Below are 22,510 nucleotides of genomic sequence, written 5' to 3'. Positions count from 1 at the left end.
CAGCTACACTCCACCTCTCTTGACTGAATAGAGCTTTCCTAGTCCTAACCCCCCCCCCCCCAAATGCACCACCTTTTTCGAAACGTAACCAAGTCTTGGAGCTTAGCATACCATATCGATCTATAGTAACAGATCTCAAAGTGCCTTAATTTAATAGCATACAGTTAAGAACAACAACAACAGAGCGATATTTATACACAACGTAGTTCGATACATTTTTAAGTAAATCATCCAATCTATCATGTGTAAAGTATTGTTCGAGAGTCCATGATCGGTGCATCGAAGGTTCCGGTAGGGGAGAGAGAGAGAGAGAGAGAGAGAGAGAGAGAGAGAGAGAAAGAGAAAGACAGAGAGAGAGAGAGAGAACATAAACACACACACACTCCTAAGACTAGAACGTTCAGCACTTAAAAACTGGCGATAACCTTACATCGCTTACTCTTCCATCCTGTCAGACATACATCCATCTCCCCTGTTCACCAACGCTGAGCTATTTCTCCCCCAATCGCAAAACTTTTCCTTTCTATGATACGAGCCCAATATAGCCCTGCAGACACGTCTAGTGCACAATGATCAGACCCGATCACGAGTCAGAAATAATACTGTTACTCCATCAGGTCTATATAAAAATGATAGTTACTAGCAGCCAGTACATCCTACAAGCAAACAGATACGCATAACAGCAGCTTTCAACGTGTAAAAATTACAAGTCATCCCATCACCAACTCTGTAAACACCCGTCTGTCGGGTAAATGTGTACACAATGATTACAGCCCCTCACAAATACCCACAGCTGACTTAGTTATGACGTCAAACTCGGCAAGATCCAGCCTGTCCAGCGAAAACATGTTTACGACGTGGGAGCGATCGCTGGGCTCGCCCCCAGCGTACCGGCAGTCCAGCGCAAGCGGCCGGCCGCCTCACGTGTCAGGCGTCGGCAGTGTCTCCACACACCGGCCAGGGGGTTGTGAGAATTTGAAGTAATTCTTCAGTTGGAGCGCAGACGTCGTGGCAACTGCACTGCGATATCAAAGAAGTGTGCTGATAGTGTTGGAGAACACGTGATGACCGTACTGCTTGAAATAAACTCTTCAGTCCTTTCCCCCCTGCAAAATCAAAGGATATAACTTACGTTACTTCAAATGGTTCAAATGGCTCTGAGCACTATGGGACTTAACATCTATGGTCATCAGCCCCCTAGAACTTAGAACTACTTAAACCTAACTAACCTAAGGACATCACACAACACCCAGTCATCACGAGGCAGAGAAAATCCCTGACCCCGCCGGGAATCGAACCCGGGCACCCGGGAACCCGGGCGTAGGAAGCGAGAACTTACGTTGCTATAGGTGTAGTTTATTATTTGACACGATTCTGGCTACCAGTGAGAAAAGATAAGTGATGGAGGAAGTTTGTATGTGTGATCGATTATGGTGTTGGAATTTGAACTTGTGATAAATTTTTGTTATGGATGTAAGGAAAATGGCTTTCTCGCCGAGAAAATCGGACATCTTGAATAAATAATAAATGATAATAATAAACAGAAGTACAGTACTCGAGACATTATCGTGTTGGAATTTGAATTTGGCGCAATTTTCTAGTGGGGGTAAGCCTATAATAATAATAATAATAATAATAATAATGATAATAATGATAATAAATGATAATGAATGATAATAAATGACAATGAATATTAATAAATGATAATCAATAATAATGAATAATAATAAAGACAAGTATGGTGTTGCATGCATTATCCTGTTGGAATTCAATCTTCCTGCCATTTCTTTTCTGGAGGCTTAGGTTAGTGGACATAGCACAACAGTTCTATTTTCACACCTAAATTCAAACTTCCCGCCATTTTTTCTGGAGGTTAGGTTAGTGGACATAGCAAAATTGGCCTATTTTCGCGCCAAAAGCCGCCATCTTGGATGACGACATGCGCTGTTGCCAAGTCTACATGCCACCATCTTGGATGACGTTATCGTCGCCATCTTGAATAAATTTGGCAACAATGCAGAGTGAGCTGACACGAATGTTGTCCCTCTACTGATCTGCACTAGCGACATTAAGACTCACTGAAGAGGCATCAGCACTTCTTCAAGGCATGTGCGCTGGCACACGGCCGCCAACTGTAGGACTGAAGACCTGTGGACCTTTGTAAACTCTGCTTGGCCAATAAATGTTATTACAATTATCGGCGCATCACTGATGCCTGCAGGCGATCACTGAACCAGTCACCCTCATTCTGGGCTCTACCTGCTCACCACCACGCGGCCCCAGCACCTTGACGCCCCACCATTGGAACCAGGGAGTGTATGAACTGCAAGAATAATAATACGTCGCATTGCTGTGACTAGTTCCAATAATGGCTATCAAATGAACTATCTTGCAGAAGTGTAGATAAGACTGTTTCATTCAATCCCCCGTGTTGACTTACCTGTCCTCTTGGCAATGGCTGCATTTCAGACTTATCGTATAGCCACGGTCAAAATCAACCCTACTGGTGTACGCCACGAACTGGCTTTACTCCATGACATGCTAAATGCCGCGGACGTTGACGTAGCTCTCCTTCAGTAGGTGCATGTTGCAACTTTCTGTCCTGCCCATAGTTGTACAGCACACGTCACTCATGCTTCCCCTACCGGGAACTCCCTCGTAGGCCCCAGGAAAGGGCACATCAGGTGACTGGAGGGAGTCGACCTCACCAAAGAGGGTCCATCGTCTAACCTCCAGAACATCCATCCTCAGCATCGACGTCGTCCGCTCAGGTGACCAGGCTTTATCAGAGGTGCGCCCACAGGTAGCTTCGGACTCATAAAGGGAAGCAACCGCATCAGACGGAAGCGGGGGATGGTAGGTGTCCAGAGGTGAGCGCTGATTGGAGATGGAGGCAGTGGAGGACGTCGTGTCGTCAGGTTTCGGGACGTCAGAAGACTGCGCACCATCAGGGTCGTCATCCGGTGAAAACTTCAAATGGACGCAGTCATCAGAAGGGCTACGGCGTTGTCTCTTCCGTTTCCTCGGCCACCGTTCTTCGTCACATGCTGTTTCGTGTCGGATGGCGAGCGGCTATCGTCGACATGTGGCCAGATGGCAGAAAGGCGCAGGTAGCTCCATGATCAACAACCATGGGGTCGGAACAGACAGCTTGTGTCTGCTGACGGTCGTCGTTCATTTGTATTACCTCCGACGGGGGTGTAGCAGAGAAAGGCGAAACGTCAACCGCGTCGTCGAGAGGAGCCGACACCGGTACCGATTGATTCTTAGGGGGCGTATCAGGTAACACCGCTGCAAACACGTAAGACAAAGTTAACACAGTGGACGCCGCAGGAGGAGCGACGCCTCTGATAGGTATCTGAACCAGTCCACGTCTGAGACATTCATAACGGACATTGCCTTCGTGGCTAGAACCTGAACAGGTGTGTGGGTGGCCGTAGTACATGATGACAGCCCTGCAACCGGCAATAACCAAGTAGGAAGCCACGTATTTCCTAGTTAAATTGTTATCTGACGTACACCTTTGAGGACACGGTATGTTGCGAACGTCTCCCACGTTTCAACCACGTGACTGACGACGTTGCCGTAAGATTTAAAAGCGGAAATCACAGTGTTCGATGGCACTTCAAACGGATGTTCGAAAACCCGCAACGTTCGGAGGCCAAAACCAGCGCGATCAGCCACGGCAGTCTCCACATGTCCGTCAGAGAATCGAAACTTGAGATCGTTAGCGTGGCGCCGCACAACATCGGCGAACAGCTCCTCATTCGTCAGCTTGATATACTCAGTGGTACTGAGGATCGAAAAATTTATTCCGAAAACGTCTTGTGGTGGGAGAAGCATTTAATCCCATATAAAACGTTCAACTTCATTCGCCTTTGCTCGTTCGTGACCTAATAGAAAAGTTAATTTAATTGTGCCTTGGCGGTAAGACAACGTCATGATGGACAGTGAAGCCGGACTCTCAGACAACCCGCTACACGGAAGTACACAAACGCGCGCTCCCTCTCAAGCAGCAAAACACGTGAGACGCAAGAAAGGCGTGCGCGCCTCACCACAGCCAAAGGTCAACTGACGCCACTAGATCATGGCTGCACGCTGTTAATTGCCGAGCAGAGAGCGGGTATGTGGAAAGAGTACATTGAAGGCCTATATGAGGGGGAAGATTTGTCTGAATGATAGAAGAAGAAACAGGAGTCTAATTTTTGTTGTTTATAAGCCCCCTAACTGTGACTTTAGACCTTTTCTGCTCAATCTAGAGAGGGCTCTTGATTCACTTTGTAGGAAGTACCAGAAATTAGTGATATATGGCGTATTCAATATAAATTTAGTATATGATGGTGCAAGAAAAAAGATGTTAGATCTCCTAAATTCTGTTGCAGCCGGGTTTTTCCCAACTAGGGTGCAGGGGAACAGTAGCAAAGTCATTGACAATATTTTCATTAATTCTTCATTACTAGATCGGCATTCTGTTAATAAAAGGGTAATGAGTTTTAGACGATGATGGACAAATTTTAACACTAAAACGCTTTTGTAGTCAATCAAATGTCACATGTAATTAGAACTATGTAATCCAACAGATATAGAGTTTTTTAAACCCTGTTAAGGTACAAGAGTGGTAGGATGTTCAAAGTGTCAGTAACATAGATGTGAAATATAATGCTTTCCTTCACACATTTCTCATGCTGTTTCAGAGTTGCCTTCCATTAGAATGTTCTAAAAGGGGTACTAGCAGTAAAAGGCGGAGCGGGTGGCAGACTAGTGGGATAAGGATATCAGGTAGAACAAAGCGGGAATTATATCAAAGTCACAATAAAGCTATAGTATCCCATTACAAACAGTATTGTAAGGTGTGACTTCTGAAATTTTCCCGGCGTATTTCTTCTTCTAATAATTTCCGGGTATGCAGCCGGATCCCGTCGACATTCTGCCACGATCTGTAGCAAGCATCTACAAAATTCCCTGTGAATGTGGCTCTGCATATATTGGCCAGACGACAAGAACTGTCCATGAACGACGTATAGACCATGAAAGATACACCCGTCTGCGGCAACCGTCAAAATCGGCAGTAGCAGAGCACTGTATTTCATTGGGACATTCAATGGAATACAATGGAACAAAAATTTTAGCTCCGGTTTCCGGTTTTTGGGATTCCGTAATCAAGGAATCAGTGGAAATACGTCTTGCCGATAATCTTATAAATCGTGACAACGGCTTTCAGCTGGATAAAAATTGGAATCCTGTTATTAAAATTATACAATCACAGCGGAATCGACAGCGTCATTCGATACTCAATGACTAGATGATCTTTTATTTTCACCACCGAGAGCAGCACGTACACTCGGCTATGCGGAGCATGTCAACACTTGACGCATGCGCTATAGGATGCCAGACATTCCGCTTGTACGAGATTCGGCATAAATACCGCGACTGCACCTGGGTTCTTCAGTAGTTGTGTACTCACCTGATGATGGCCGGACGTCTCTGGGCCGAAATATCGTGGCAGAATGTCGACGGGATCCGGCTGCATACCCGGAAATTATTAGAAGTATTGTAAGGTGCTTAAAAATGTTTTTAGGAAGGCAAAAAGTATGTGGTATGTAAAGAGAATAGCTAATTCACAGGATAACATTAAAACTGTATGGTCAGCTGTGAAGCAAGTGTCAGGTCAGCAGCACAAGGTCGACGATGTAAAGTCAGTTCGTAGTAAAAATATTTCTGTTACTGATAAATCAGAAGTATGTAATGTATTTAACAATCATTTTCTGAGCGTTGCTGATGGATTAAATAAAAATTTAGTTTCTAAAGGGAATCATATAACTGTCTTGGCAAATGCCTTTCCGAGATTTATGTCTGAAATATTCCACTGTGATACAGACAGTGGGGAGACTGAGTCAATAATTACATCACTGAAGACTGAGGACTCTCGGGGAAATGAGGAAGTGCCTAGCAGAATACTAAAGTACTGTGTTGCACATTTTGGGCCTGTATGTAGTCATATTTGTGATTTTTCCTTTAAGAATGGTCAGTTTCCTGAACGACTAAAGTACTCAGTAGTAAAGCCGCTTTATAAAAAGGGAGAAAGGGATAATGTAGACAGTTTTAGACCTATTTCTTTGCCATCAGTGTTTGTAAAGTCATTGAAAAGACTGTGTATGTAAGGATAATTTATCATGTTATATCACACGATTTGCTTTCAAATGTACAGTTCGGCTTTAGAAGTTGTTTAACAACTGCAAGTGCTATATTCTCTTTTCTCAGTGAGGTATGTGATGGATTACAGAAAAGGTTTCGAACTGCAGGCACATTTTTTGATTTAATTAAGTCAGTTGATTGTGTTGATCACAAAATATTGCTCCAGAAGTTGGACCATTACGGAATATGCGGAGTAGCTCACAATCGGTTCACCTCTTACTTTAGCAACAGACAGCGAAAGGTCATTATTCACAATGTTGACAATGGCTGTGATGTAGGGTCTGAGTGGGGTATAGTCAAGTGGGGGTGCACCACGAATCAGTGTTGGGGCCACTATTGTTCCTTATTTATACAAATGATATGTCCTCTAGTATTATGGGTCAATCTACAATATTTCTGTTTGCTGATGACACTAGATTTGTAGTAAATGATGTTGTGTGCAAAATTGGCTCGGTTTCAAATAATGCACTTCGTGACCTGAGTTCATCGCTTGTAGATAATAAACTAACGCTAAATCACAGTAAGACTCAGTGTTTACGGTTTCTAACACACAATTCGACAAAACCTGACGTTTTAATTTGACAGAATTGGCATATGATTAGTGAAACTGAACATTTTAGATTTTTAGATATTCAGGTAGACAGCAACTGTCGTGGAAAGCCCACATTCAGGATCTTGTTCAAAGACTAATGCCGCCATTTTTACTATTCGAATGGTATCTGAAATGAGTGATCGTTCGACACGAAAATTAGTCTACTTTGCTTATTTTCATTGGCTTCCCATTCTAAAAGGATATTTTTGGGTCAGAAACGGGCGGTTTGGGCTAAAAGTGGTGTACGTTGTCGACCCGTGTTCACGAATCTGGGTATTTTACATTGGCCTCTCCGTATATATATCCCTTACTGTAATTACTTGTTAACAATATTAGCTTATTCCCAAGAATAAGCAGCTTTCACTCAATTAATAGTCGACAGAAATCAAACCTGCATTTGGATTGTACGGTACTTTCTTAACTCTTGTACAGAAAGGTGTGCAGTATACTGGTGCATCCATTTTCAGTAAGCTACCACTCGAATTCAAAAATCTTAGCACTTATCCACGCGCTTTCAAATTGAAAGTGAAGAGTTTCCTCATAGCTCCCTCCTTTTATTCTGTCGAGGAGATCCTTGAAAAATTGAGATGATTCTTGTTGTATTGTTGATTGCGTTTACTTAAATTTATGGTCTGACTTTTTTATGGTTAATTAAGATTTTATTTTTATTTGTTATGTTGTCATTTCATGTACTGACATGTTCCATTACCTTGGAGATTTGCTTCTTTGGTCCTACGGAACTTGACATGAAAATAAATAAAGAAATTAAATTAGGAAGAGATGGAGGATCCAGTATTAGAATCAGAAGGGATAGATAACATTCCATCAGAATTCCTAAACTCATTGGTGGAAGTGGTAACAAAACGACTATTCCGATTGGTATGTAGAGTGTGTGAGTCTGGCAGCATACTAACTGACTTTCGCAAAAATATCATCCACAGAATTCCGAAGACTGCTAGAACTGACAAGTGCGACAACTATCTCACAATCAGCTTGACATCTCATGCACCCAACTTGCTGACAAGAAATAATACACTCAAAGAATCGAAAAGAAAATGGAGGATGTATTAGATAATGATCAGCTTCCCTCTACGACGGGTAACGGGACGGGAGAGGCAATTTCGACGTTGCGGTTGATAATGGAAGCAAGACTAAAGAAAAATCATGACACGTTCATTGGATTTGTCGACCTGGAAAAAGCGTTCGACAATGTAAAATGGCGCAAGATGTTCGGAATTCTGAGAAAAATAGTTAAACTGCAGGTAGACACGGGTAATATACAATATGTACAAGAGCCAAGAGGAATAAAATGGTGGACAACCAAGAACGAAGTGTTTGGATTAAAAAGGGTATAAGACAAGGATGTAGTCTTTCGCCCGTTCTGTTCAATCCGCACATCGAAGCAGCAATGATGTGAGTAAAAGAAAAGTTCTGGAGTGGAATTAAAATTCAGGGTGAAAGGATATTCGCTGATGACATTGCTATCCTGAGTGAAAGTGAAGAAGAATTTCATGATGTGCCGAATGGAATGAACGGTATAATGAGTACACAATATGATTTGAGAGTAAATAGAAGAAACACGAAAGTAATGAGAAGTAGCAGAAATGAGAACAGCGAGATAATTAACATTAGGATCGATGGTCGCGAAGTAGATGAAGTTAAGGAAATCTGCTATCTAGGCAGCAAAATTACCAGTGACGGACGGAGCAAGGAGGATATCAAAAGTAAACTAACATTGACAAAAAGGGCATTCCTAGCCAAGAGAAGCCTGCTAATCTCAAACATTGGACTTACTTTGAGGACGAAATTTCTGAGAATGTGCGTTTGGAGCATAATGAAACATGGATTGTGGGAAAATCGAAACAGAAGAGAATCGAACCAGTCGAGATGTGGTGCTACAGACAAATGTTGAAAATAATGTGGACTGATAAGGTAATGAATAAGGAGGTTCTGTGGTGAATCGGAGAGGAAAGGAATATGTGGAAAACACTGACAAGGAGAAGGAACAGGACGATAGGACGTCTATTAAGACATCAGGAAGTGACTGCCCGAGGCCAACGAGAAAGACAGGCCCCGGTGCGTGAACGTGACGTCACACTCGGCGTCTTGATTTGCTAGTGGAAGCAACGTGTGTGAAAGAGCATTGCTATTTGCCTCGTTGTTTTTCGTACTACAAAAGTGGTGTTTAACTAAGTGCATCGACAGAATACGTGTGTATATGTGCATGTGTGATGGTGATGCAGCCTCAATTTGTTATGTTTGCGGTGTTGTGTGCGAAACATTGATAATTGTAAGTAAGGTATGTTAAGCTCAAATGCATCTTCGTTTACTACTTTAGAAGATTCTAACCGTCTGTGTGTGTTTATCCTGACGTGATTTTGAGATCTTACACCTGACTGTAACTTCGAGGTAACGTATTGAAATACGGTTTCATTTTATTTCTAGATCTGGAACTCTTGAAATGCCACGTCGATGTAGTGTGTTCGGCTGTCGGTCGAATTATGATTCTGAAACAGAGAGAACGACTACATTTTCTTTGCCATCTGACGAGAGTCGACGTGCACTGTGGCTTCGAAATATCCCAACAGACTTAACCAAACTAAAACGGCCAAATATTTGTGTAAAACACTTCGATGAATCATGTGTAATTCGAGTGGACGTAATTATGGACAGAGGACAACTGAAAGAATTTCCCAGAATAATCCCAAAACTCACCGAAAATGCTGTGCCAACTATTTTTCCCAACACTCCCTCATACTGTTCTAAGTCAACTACAAAAGTGAGACGTCTTGCTGATGTGGAAGACGATAATCTTAGAAAAGCTATTCAAGACAGTATTGAGTCAAACAACTTACACCTCCAACAAAATTCACTTTCGTGTCTCGATGATATTTCTGTATTTCTAGAAGGCCAGAAAATTTGCAGCAACAAGTGGTCTGTGATTAGAGATGATGAAAAATTGCATATCTGTCTTTTGGGATTAGACAGGGGAATACCTTGTGTTACTGCATTCATCACTGTTAATAGTGATTTGAGATTTAGAGTAAATGTTAGTGAAGGAATTCATTTTGCAATTAATGCATCCATCAATGATGTGAAGAAATTAACTTCCATAAACGTTTTAGAAAATGTAATGTCAATGGTTGAGAAAGGGGAAATTTTGCCTAGTGTTACAGATAAAATAAACTGTGCTGTCAATTGCTTGCAGACTATCCCAAATTATGATGAAAATGCACAACTGAAATTTATTGTAGAACAACTCCATGTATCACAAATCTCAAAAAACAACAGACACTATGGCAACAACACCATGATAGTGGCATGCTGCTTATATGTACATTCTGTCAGTGCATACAATGCCTTGAGGAAATGTGATTTAATGTTTTTACCCCACCCACGAACCCTGCAGAAAATAATTTGTAATTACCAGCTAGTCACTTCATCAGTTCAAACGAGTCCTTATTTAGAAAACAGGGTGAAATATTTAGAAAAACATGAGTTATTAGTGTCTATGTTGTTAGATGAGATTTATGTGCAACCACAACTTTCATTTAAATCTGGCTCAATACATGGGAGTAGCTTTTTTCATCCTGAGACGTGTGCCAAAACAGCACAGGTTTTTATGGTCTCTTCCCTTTTGTCTAAATATGTTGATGTTGTAGCAATTATACCAGTAGCTAATATGACAAGTGAAGAGCTGAAATCTTTGATCAGTAATGTTCTGTGCATGGTGGAAAGAGTGGGCTTCAAAGTTGTTAGTCTGATAGCAGATAACAACAGTGTAAACAGGAAGGCATATGAACTGTTTACCCCCAGTAGAATTCTCCAACCCAGTATTGAACACCCTCTAGATCCTTCCAGGAAACATTTTTTTGTGTTTGACACTGTACACATTCTGAAATGTATCAGGAACAATTGGCAGACAAAGAGAAGTGTTAATAAAGTGTTACAGTTTCCTGACATGACTGATCATTCAGTAATATTGACAGCACAGTACAAGCATTTGGAGCTGGTATATGAGAAAGAAAGAAACTCTTTAGTCAAATATGGTCACACACTATCAGCTAGAGTACTGTATCCATCGTCTATTCAAAAACAAAATGTTAAATTAGCTTTGAAAATTTTCAATGATAATAACATAGTAGCTTTGAAACATGCAACAAAGGATATGCCTAATGTTACTGAGCACATAAATCAGACAGTGACTTTCCTTCAGGTGATTGTGAACTGGTGGAAGATTGTGAATGTTAGAAGTGTATTTGAAGGACAAAGATTCAATGATCCTTACAGAGAAGCCATCAGGAAGACAACAGACAATCAGGTGACATTTCTAAATAATCTGTGTCATTGGCTAAAAGTTTGGAGAGTAACTGTTCCAATAAGTGATGCTTTAACATCACAGACATTCCAGTCTTTAATATTAACAACTGAATCTTTTCTGCAGATAATTCCATACTTATTTGAGAAATATGTCATTGACTACATATTGCTAGGAAAATTTCAAAGTGATGATTTAGAGGGCCGCTTTGGGTGCTACCGACAGTTGAGTGGAGCAAATTACTACATTAGTTACATCCAAGTTTTAGAAAATGAAAGAAAATTAAGATTCAAAAATGATGTACTGTTTGCAGCTCAAAATGATAATGTGCACTTGAAACACATAATTCCTGCCCAACAACAGCTAGACCGTAATATTGACATTAGCATTTTTTCTGATATTATGGACATGACCTTCGGTATGGATGATGTTCCACCTAACATGTTACCTATTTTGACATACATAGGAGGTTATGCAGCTAGGAAAGCCCTTCAGAAATCTAAGTGTGACAAATGTACTGAATGGTTGCAGCTGAACAAAGAAGTTGAGGTAGATTCTTCTTACAACTTTGTGAAGGAACTGGACAGGGGTAAACTGACTTTGCCTACAGAGACAGTAGTGATCACAGTTGGAATAGTGTGGCATACAGTCTCTCTACTTGTGAATGACTTTCTTCAGCAATTTATGTCGTGTGGTAAACAGCTTTCCATTTCTCAGAAGATATGCATGTCAAAAGTTGTGAAGGCAGTGGATAATGCTGAATGTATGTGTTTGCTTCACAACACATTGTTAAGCAAACTGGAATATGTATCTCTCTGTGCCAACAGGATACTCATTAACAATTTTGAGAAAATGCATAATGATAAGGCAAGTAAGTCCAAAATAGATTCAAGGAAAGTGAAGAAGCTTAGGACTGACACATAAGTTTGAAGCCCTCTACACAGATACCATTTCTTTTTTTGTACTTCCTCATGTTATCAAGTTTTACAGATATCTCACTGTTCTTATTGTACAATTTTATTTCATTATGTAACACACTATTTTTGATTTTTACTTTGTTTTTCCTGTGGAGGTGTAAATAGTGACCAGATGTGGTTCCATGTTTGTGAAAGCAACTGTTGGTTGGGTACTGGTCAATATTTTTCTCTATGTATCTCACTGTTTGAAAATCGTATTCACATGGAACTGTCAGGATACCCACGTTTTTAAACAGCACTCTCCAGTGAGCTCTCTAGTTACTGTTTAATATAATATGTATAACCCTTTGTTTTAGTTGCAAGTGTTTCTATATTCTGCGCATTTACCTCCCAGAAGGTTCAGTTTTGTGATGAAAATTTCCATATCACTGCTAGGAGAACGATGTATATATAATATGTTTAGGCTTTGGAACATATTTGTGACCCATATGTTTATGGCTGATATTTCTATATGTTTTTCTCCACTTAATGAAATAATATCATTTTGGACTTCATACATAATGCCTTCCTTAACATACATGCATGGCTCACCATACCGCATAAAGGTTATGCTATACTGAAATGCTAGATTATAAGAGTTTAAACCATTAAGACTTATGTAAGGTGTGCTACATCAATCTTCCGTGATGCAAACGAGTGAGTTGTCTATAGTCTGCAGTTCCACTTGTAGTTGCTGGACTTTATTTCTCATGGACAGAATATTTTGGTGGAGGATTAAGAAACCTTACCTTGAAGGTTTCTCTCTCTTTTTGTCCTTGACTAAAAATCCTTTGGATGAAGAGCAGGCATGATTTTCTGTTTCCACACAGTACTACAGAATGTTGCTTGTACTGACATCTCATCCCTCAAAAGTGCTGTTGATGTTGTTACTGCTGCTAATGGTGATTCTGCAGCTTCTGATGTTGGTGAGGATGATGTTTTCAGTAACTTACAGATAATGCCATGGAAACACCATGGATTGTCAGGAATTTGTTTATTTCCTCTGTGAAGTATGTTTATTTTTTTTCTTTTGTCATACTTGCATCTCCACCCTCCCATTCAGTTCATTTCACATAGTAGGAAATAGAATGTAACAGATTCAATTCCTCCTGTTAGATTTCTTGTGTCTATTCATGCTTTCCTGATAATGAAAAGTGCAACAGGGCACACTAGTAGCCCACTTGATTGCTTGAGTTTTCATTTCTTTATTTTTGTCCAGACTGCAAACATTACACATATAATCTACAATTACATAATGCTTATACATATGTTGTTTCTGTGGCTGGTTTGTTTACATTAAAATTACATTGAACACAGATGTGTCATTATAAGGTAGCATACATAGAGTGGAGCAGAAAATAAATCTTGGTACAAATGCTTCAGTGTCTCCACACTTGGCATCTATACCTCAGATTGCATATATATATATATATATATATATATATATATATATATATATAGACACACACACACAGCATGAGAAAGCAAATTCAACTGCAAATATTGTTTGATAAAGTAGTGATACTGCAAATATGGTTGTAAAGCATTTTCAGAGAACTTTGTGTCTAATTTCTTTTATATAGTCAGGCATTTAGTCTGATTGAAGCATATGTTTTTGTTTTTCTTGGTGTCACATCCATGGCAGCAACAGATTTTGTGATTATTTGGCTAATTCTATCATATTTTCTACAATGCCTGTAAAGAATTTATTAGAAGTGTAAACTGCCTCTAAATTTTTGAGAATAGTACCATTAAATGAATAATAAATTGACCTAAGGCAGTATCGTATTGCCATGAAATGTATAGCACCAATAGGTTGAAACATCTTGCTTCATTAAAACCTTCAAAGGGGCATATAGAGTCACTTCTATTGGAAACTTGAAAGCTCACAGTAAGATGTAAAATTATATTTACAAATTTATCACACTACTGTAGTGAGTTTAAAAGATGCCACAAATTTACCTCCCTAATGTTTATGAACTAATCTATTATCTTACCTCAATTAATATCAACTGTTATGAGTAATGAAAATGTGTGTTTTTAAATGCATTACAAATTTGTTAAAATAAATTATGTATGTGAAATGCTTGTTCCTGTTCATTACTGTCTGATACCTGGTTCTTGCTATACTACACTTCAGTTAGGAATGAAGTGAAAGGTGAAAAAAATCTACTGATGTTTATTCTTGGTATATTCAAGTCTCTCTCTCTCTCTCTCTCTCTGTGTGTGTGTGTGTGTGTGTGTGTGTGTGTGTGTGTGTGTGTGTGTTTGTTTTGGAGGGGGGGGGGCATTAGGACAGAGAGACCTTGGTATAAATTCGTGTTGTACAGAAAGCATAAAGCTAAAGAAATTTGAATGTTTATCAAGTAGTGCTTGTTGCTGATTTGTGGAAACTTACATGTAGTATACTGTTTGATGATAGTTTATCTCAGGTGTTGCAGATGTAAGCCAACAAACACATGTGGGTATATTCAAAAAAGTTTTAGATACTACTGTCCTGGATACAGGGCCCCTTATAAATTGAAATTGTCCTTTCAGTTTGGAAATTCATTTACTTTTATTTGGTTCCTTCTCCATCAGCTCCTTCTATTTGTATATGTGGGTGCTGCTTGACAGTTAGGGGGCCAGTAGAGAATTAAACTGGTAATCCAAGATGGTAAATGTTCAATTTTATATTGGAACTACTTAGAATATACAGTGAGCATAAAATGGAAAAAAATACACAACTTAGATTATGCATTTTGTAGTGTCATCTTCAGACACAAACCAATATATATATTGACAGAAAGTATTTTTTTGACTTCGTAGCCTTGTGAATGTGTTTTAAAAATTACTACACAGTCAGTACTCCAAGTAGAAATTTTTCCATTGTGGAGAATTCTGAAATGATGTAGCAGTTCTTCCAAAAAACTAATAGCCCTTATTCCATAAACATAATATCTGCATCAACACTGACTTCCTCAAGAGACAGGTAAGTGACAAATTGTTGTCAAACTACAGGTGAGATTTTTGTTTTTAGATTAGATTAGATTAACTTTCATTCCAATTGATCCGTAGTGAGGAGGCCCTCCAGGATGTGGAACATGTCAGAAAAACAACAATACATGACATATATTTACAACTAAAACAAATAAGCTAATGTACCATTCCACAGGTCCCAAGTGGAATGATCGTCATTTTTTAATGAACACTAAGAGTCATTTTACAAATACTAATGCACTGAATTTAAAATAAAAAAGTTTTTTATTAATTTACAAGGTAATAGAACTACTGTAATACTTATTTACAATGAACACATTACTGCACTGAAATGGTGCATAAATATGTTACAAGTTACTTTATTTTGCACAACCTGTTTTGAGAAAACCTCTTCCTCATTATCAGGTGCCTTTTTCTAATTGCAATGAATAAAATATGCAAGAAAAATACAGGTGAGAATTTGCTTCTGACAATTCGATACATTAGGTTTGTTCATATCCAAGAACGTAATAATTCCTATCTTAGAGTATTTAATAGAAGCAATTTTATTATGCCTCTTAGAAACAATGTGGCATTTGTGCAAAACAGGAAATAAGGTACATCTATTACATTCAGGTGATCGCCCTACAAGTGTTGTCAAAACTGTGGCGTAATGCACAACGTCGTCGAAATCATTCTGTAGAGATGAGCATCTTTTGTAATTAAATTTTCACTCATTAAAAATGAAACACCTTGGAGAAAATTCGGCGAAATATAAGAGGCAAAATATCGGCTGCTCACATTTTCTTTCGTGTGAGGAAAAAAACACCTACTGAAAGCAAAGGCGGCCTACCTATATTTCTCTGCGCCTTGCGTGAATGTAATCTAGAACGAAAATGCCTACGACACGTCTATCTTTTAACTTGTTTCGATCATTATGATTTGAATATTTCGCTATCTGTTAGAAATGTTCATACACTTACAAATAATGTTATGAATGGAATTCTATGTGAGAGGCTGTCGAAAATTAGTTGGCTGTAACTGCATTTTAGATAAAAATCTGTACACATTCTTTCCTTTCCTTCATGCAATTATTGTGAAGTGTAATTACTTTACCGGTTACTGGAGACAAAAATGTCTAAAACCACATACATCTAGACGTAAACTGTGCTTGGTTAGTAAGCAAACAAATTGAATAAACTCGTAATTGGGATGCATATGTTTTATTTGTCATGCCAGACCTGCTGTTTTTCAGCTATTAAATACGTGTGCCTACATCAGTGTTCTTGATTGCTAGGTTTCTAAGTATATCTCGCATCGAAGTTTACCAGTATTCAGAAATCTGGTATATATGTACCCAGCACAACTTTAATTCGTATAAAACTTTCGTGGACGCATTTGAGAAAGAGGTGCTATCTGTTCTGAAGTGACAAGATGTTAGGACGCTGCCGGTCACGTGACATCCTCTGTGTGACGTACGCGGCGCGGCCTGTCTTTCTCGTTGGCCTCGGTGACTGCCATGGTACTAGAAGGAACTGTAGAGGGCAAAAGCTGTAGAGGAAGACAGAGATGGGAATACATCCAGCAAGTAATTCGGGACGTAGGTTACAAGTGCTACTCCCAGATGAAGAAGCTGAAACTAAAGTGGTATTTGTGACGAGCCCCATCAAATAGTTAGAAGAGATGATTTAAAAAAATATTTTACATAGCACACTTCGATCAAGGGAGTTTAATGTTTCTTGTAAGACTTACCGCTTTTCTTCAGATATAATCATATTTTATTATAAGTTATAGCTTATTTTTCTTTTTATGTAATCAGAATTCTTCGGTTATCTTAAAAATTCCCATATCTTTTCTACTTTTATGTTAGCATTCAATCCCTTAATTCCTACCTCTTAGTGTTAACAGGTTTCTTTTATTCTGTTGAATTTGTCTTATTTAGAATTTCTCGATATTTTTCTTTAGCTATTAGAACAATTATTTATATTATGACATGGTTTTTTCTGACGCTACTGCAACTACTTTTAGTGGAAATACTGCTTCAATTAAGATTTTCTGTATGAAGACTGCAATTACAGAGGCAAATAAATCAATGAATCACTCAACTGGGAGAGACAGACACAAAAGACACAAAGTTATAAAGTTACTACACCCGTGACAAAAACATCATACCTTCATGCATTGGGTGTTTTTGCGAAAATACTGCACTGCTGGTTTTTATTATGCTTCCAAACGAAAATGGTTTCGTTTTGGTGCATGAGAATCCAGTACATAGCTAGCTGCTGATAGAGATCTCAACATTGTTTGCTGGTTCAGCATGTTTCTAAATCTGTGCTCTTTGTAGTCTGGTCACTCGTTATTTGATAAAGTAAGGTAAAGCAAAAAGCCGAACTGCGTGTTATATATCTAAATACTCAGAAAACGTAGAAAGTTCCCGGAGGCAGAGCCGCGAAAGATTTCTCAGAAGTTCGCTCAGTACATAAAGGACAGTTTAATGAATCCGGACAGACAACTGGTATATTTTGTTAAGTCTTAACTCGCTTTGTTGTCTTAGGAAATTTACCGCCAACGATCTTTATTCAAACAAAGGCAGCGCTATCCATTACCGCTAACAAGCTGAACTCTGTTTCTCGCTTTACAGCGGGTCTCCGGGACCCCTTATCTCGCTCGCTGCCGGGTGGCCCTCACTTTGTTATTTCAAATCTCGCCAAGCTGCTCTGGCTGTCATCAGATATTCAAGGATAAAAGCCCTCGAATTTCCATGGGTAAGGAGAAAATCACCAACGATAAACAGAGCAATGCAGAAATCAGTGCATGTTGAAATGGATCTTTGATTTCGAAAGTGACGGAATGTTACTTGCGTATGACTTCCATAAAGTGAAGTGAAACAATCTGAAAAACTTCTACGGATGTTGCAGGGTAAGTATATGTTGCGTGGTTAATTAGCATTGAGACTGCCATTCAGGCTCTTGCACGCGCAAATCCAAGCGACCCACCAGAGAAAGTGTCACCAAACGTGTTCTTCGTTTGGTTTCCTAAATTCGAAATGGACAGTCAGAAAAAGATGGACGCGGTGCGATAGTAAGGGGCCAAACGCTGAGCAGTCTCGTACGCTATCATCTAAGATGTGAGAAGAACGGGCACTATTTGTATCTAGCGCGATGCTTGAATCTGCGTACGCAACGGCCTGATTGGCCTCACACAATGCTAAATAAATTGCAAACCGCGCTACTTATCGCAGTTTTCTCTTAATAACTATCTCTGCAGAATCTACCCTACAAAATCCTTTCAAGCTTATCAGACTGTTACATACCACGCAGTATGGACCGCTGTCTGATTCCCATAAAGCCAACTGACCTAGGATACCGGAGGGATTCTCCAATCATGTTAGGTTACTGCTTCTAGGTCTGAGCATCAACTGTGTCCTAGTGACACTGTTGATGTTTCAAGACTGCAGTCTTTTCAAATGAAATTGTACGGTCCAGGAGACATTTTCAAGTCTCAAACATCCGTAATGCTTATATGGAGACTGAAGTAACGAATGAGAATTTGTACCAAAGCCGGGATTCGAACTGGGGTCTTCTGCTAACTAGGTAGGTCAACTAACTACTAAGCTACCCTGGCAAAGTGGCTTTAAGCTACTGCACAGTCTACCGTAGCAAGCGTCCATCCTTAACTCAAATTCCCATTCACGCTGGGACCCGCGACGTTGGATGCTGCCTGGTGGTGTTGTGAGCACGTGACACGATAACAAAAGTATGTAAGTGGAGGAGACGCGGACGGCAATCACCCCTGCGAAGATATGGACTGCAAATGTTGAAATCCATTGAGACAAGGGACTTTGACAAAGGGCAGATTATTGTTACTCTGAGCCTGTGAACGAGTATCTCGAAAACGGTGAAGCCTGTCGAATGTGTCCGTGCTACTGTCGCGAGGATCTACGGAAAGAGGGAGAAGGTCAGTGAAATTACCACTAGGCGCTGTATGATTGGACGTTGACGACTCTTAACAGAACGTGGGTTTTGGTGGCTGGTCCCATCTAAAGTAGGATTGATGGTGATGTGTGGCATCTCCGACGAAAGAGCACATTGCTGGTGTTCGCACAAGTGTTGCCGAACACATCGTTCATCACACATTGTTGAACATGCAGTTACCTAAGAGACCACCCCTACGTGTTGATCCAACGACGTCCGTTACGACTGCATTGGGCCTGGGACTTCGGTATACAACCTTCGACTAATGGAAACGTGTCGGCTCTTGGGGTGAATCACAATTTTTGCTACACTAGGTAGTGGTCATCTCCACAAACGTTGTCATCGTGGTAAACGGCGGCTCGAAACGTGCAGCACACCACGGACGAAGGCTGGTGGAAGCAGTATTATGCTATGGGAGACATTCTCCTGTGCTTGCATAGGACCTGTGGTATTAACCAAAGACACGTTGACATCTGTGAACGACCTGCATTACGTCATGTTTGATGTCTTCCACATCATTCAGCAGCATAACTGTCCGTCTTTCGGAGCTAGAACTGTGCTACAGTGGTTTGGGGAGCATTATAGTGAACTCACATTGATGTCTTGGTGACCAGGTTCTCCTGATGTAAATCCTATGGAATCCATCTGGGTCGCTACCGGACGTCATCACCGCGTACGCAGATCAGTGACCCGTTATTTACACAGATTACATGACCTGTTCGTAGACATCTAAAGCTACATATCTCCGCGAACCTACCCAGAAACTGTCGGATCCCTGATACGCGGAGTCAGTAATGCATTTCGTTTCAAAGACGGACAGACGAACTATTAAGCAGGTAGTCGTAATGTTTCGCCTTGTCAGTGTGTAGCAACCCCTACGTCACAGGCGTCATGTACCAAGGTCGATGAAAACCAGGCAGCCACTCACTCCGGGGTGGATTTCGGAACTCACCAGAGTTTGCTGAACTTAGCACCAATGAGAAGAATCTGTTAAAAGAGCCGTTTACTTTTCAGACGATATATCTGCAGGATGACGTGTAAGTTCACATACTCTGCAAGCGATATAAAATATTTAATTATGATCGAGACGTGATGCCTAATACTTTGCTCTGCTAAATATAGCCTCAGTTCAGAATCTTAAGTATCTAGGGGCCTCTTTTCGATTTCGAAATATTCATTATTAACTTTTTACATAAGGTCTTTTTTTCAATCTCCGATCGGTCACGAAATTGAAACGACCTTCAAAATCAGAAGAAATTTTGTGCAGATGTGTTAAAAATGTTTCTATAGTATGCGTATATCGCGTTACAACGCACGAATCAGTTCTGAGGTCACACTGAAGACGCAAAGATGCTTCCAACAGGGAAGCCTTCGGCCAAGTGTGACATGCCTGCTGAGGGGTTCCGTCTGATTTTATGCAGCCCACATCACGCAATTATCATGCATTCCCTACTTCAGCTACACACTGCAGAATAACGATAACGCTCCTGCAGCGTTTTTAATAGGCAGTGTTTCATTATGCACCATATAGACCAGACATGGCAGTATTGTGGCAAGGGCGGTGACACCCGAAAGTACCGCTATCCAAGATGGCGTCGATAACGTCATTCGAGATGGTATCGCTGACGTACCCAAGATGGCAGATTTTGCGGGGAAGTTTGAATTTTGGTGGGAAGATAGACCAACTGGGCTACCTTCACTAACCTAGCCCCTCCCCTTCCAACCCCCAGAAAAGTGGTGGGAAGTTCATATACCAACGGGATAAAGCATCAAACCACAGTTATCACTACTAACCTAAGAAAATGGCGAGAAAGAAAGGGCAGTTGGATTACCTCCCCTAACATAACCCCCCTCCGTTTCCCCAGGAAAATGGCGGGAAGTGATACTCCAACAGGATAATACATCACATCACGGTTACCTCTACTAACCTAAGAAAATCGCGGGAAGATAGGTCACTAGAACTACCCCCTCTAACCTAAGTCACCCGCCCTCCTCCTCCCACTAGAAATTGGTGGGAAAACGTCTCAACCAGTGCTGGGCTACTGGAGAGAGGAAAGAGAGTGCTTTATTTATTTTGGAACAATTTATTTAGGGATCGAGTATATTTATCACACTGGTACAAAACACATGCTTGGGGTCACGCCACACAGCCCAGATACCTGTAAACTACTCCTAAATCATGCTCTGCAGACAGGCATACAACTCCTAACTTATCGAAATAATTTCAGTACAGACCTGCAAACTGCTCCTAAATAATGTAGCACAGTGATGTATAGACATGCTCAGTACTCGTAAACTGTCCAAATAATGCATAGCACAGCCCACTGACCCACTCGCAAAATAATGCAACAGACACACATAGACGCTGCCCACTGCCCGCTGACCACTAGACCACACAGGAAGCTACCAACAGCCCCACGAAGTGATGCGGCCGTCAGCTGTTAAACCACACAAAGTGGCCCATTTGGCATGCATGAGGCGATGGCATCCCTTTCATAGTCAACACCTGAGAAACTCCTTCTCAAAATACGTGTTCGCCCAGGTGCCGTTGATAACGCTGGAGCAAAGACCTATTTACAAAACACAGATGCTCCAAGGTGGGCCACGCACGTGTGTGTTCACTGCTACTGTCCCTCAACCTGCGGTCCAGCGAAGAGCTAAATGTCGGGCGACCCTACAGAAATCTGTTCCAGAATAGCACACACTGCCTTTTTCTAGTGATTCTAATGGACCAAGCATGACGTGTGGCTGACGCATCGCCGCATGTAGCTACATACCACCGCAAGTGCATATAGCAATATTGTCATTGTTATACTGAATCCACAAGGCTATCTAGAACAATAACCAAATCGAACTCTAGTAAATTGCATAGTGTCTTAGAAATATTTAACGTGCGCCTTTGTAGGAGTTTTCATGGTGTCTCAGTCTTTATGCACGGAAAGTCTTGCCCTGACAGAACCTGTTCATGAAAATAGCTCAGAATAACATCGATTGCACACTTACCAGCAGGTCCTAACATGATACCCCATCCATCACGTGTTACCTTTCTCCCTTTCAACACACACAAACGTTCTCACCACTATGTACAGACTCTCATATCGCAGGAGAAAGGATGTCTTGTGAATGAATCGAGCATTATGACTGCCTCTTATCGAATTTACCCCCCAAATTACTGATGCCGCCGGTATCGAAGCACCATCCACCTTTTCGTTCGTTCTGCAGACGAGACTTTCAGAGGAAAAAACTATTTTATACAAACCGCCATATTCAATTTTAATTAAACCCTGAAAAGTGGCCCTACGTATCGTCAAATACGGAAATACTCTTACTCAATTACACTGCTCTTCCACCGAGGACAGGAGCTTGAATATTAGAGCATGTAACCGGTCTCCAACCCAGCAAAATATCACCACCTACCGTCTCAATATAGTAAATATACAATTCGTACCCTGAACCAAACAAAATCGGCTCTTTTACATCATTTTTACATATACTGCGAAGACAGACAATACAGTAT

The sequence above is a fragment of the Schistocerca piceifrons genome, chromosome 2 (assembly GCF_021461385.2).
Source record: "Schistocerca piceifrons isolate TAMUIC-IGC-003096 chromosome 2, iqSchPice1.1, whole genome shotgun sequence".
NCBI classification, from domain to species: Eukaryota; Metazoa; Arthropoda; class Insecta; order Orthoptera; family Acrididae; genus Schistocerca; species Schistocerca piceifrons.
The sequence above is the reverse complement of the archived record's forward strand: the minus strand, read 5'-3'. Positions refer to the sequence as shown.